Genomic DNA, 324 nt, shown 5'->3' with positions numbered 1-324 from the left:
CAATACATACCATCTGATTGACTCTACGAACACTTACACGAAATTGCTTCAGTCTATGCTAAGAAAACTGTAACTTGATGGTTCATCGCCGTAGACTATTCCGCCGAGTAAAAGTAAAAGTTTGCTCACTTTCTTATTAGGCATGACTGATGTACGCAGTTACTAGCATCTTCATTGTTAAATAAAATTAAATGTCTTTAATTATAATTTCCTCGATATAGTATTTGCACCAACACAAATACATATACATTCATGCACAATGATATGCATTAGACTTATAGGACCTGTAAGTAATCTTACTAAAAAATAATTGGATATCTGTAA

This window comes from Penaeus monodon, chromosome 22 (assembly GCF_015228065.2).
Source record: "Penaeus monodon isolate SGIC_2016 chromosome 22, NSTDA_Pmon_1, whole genome shotgun sequence".
Classification (NCBI taxonomy): domain Eukaryota; kingdom Metazoa; phylum Arthropoda; class Malacostraca; order Decapoda; family Penaeidae; genus Penaeus; species Penaeus monodon.
Note: the sequence above shows the minus strand (reverse complement) of the source record.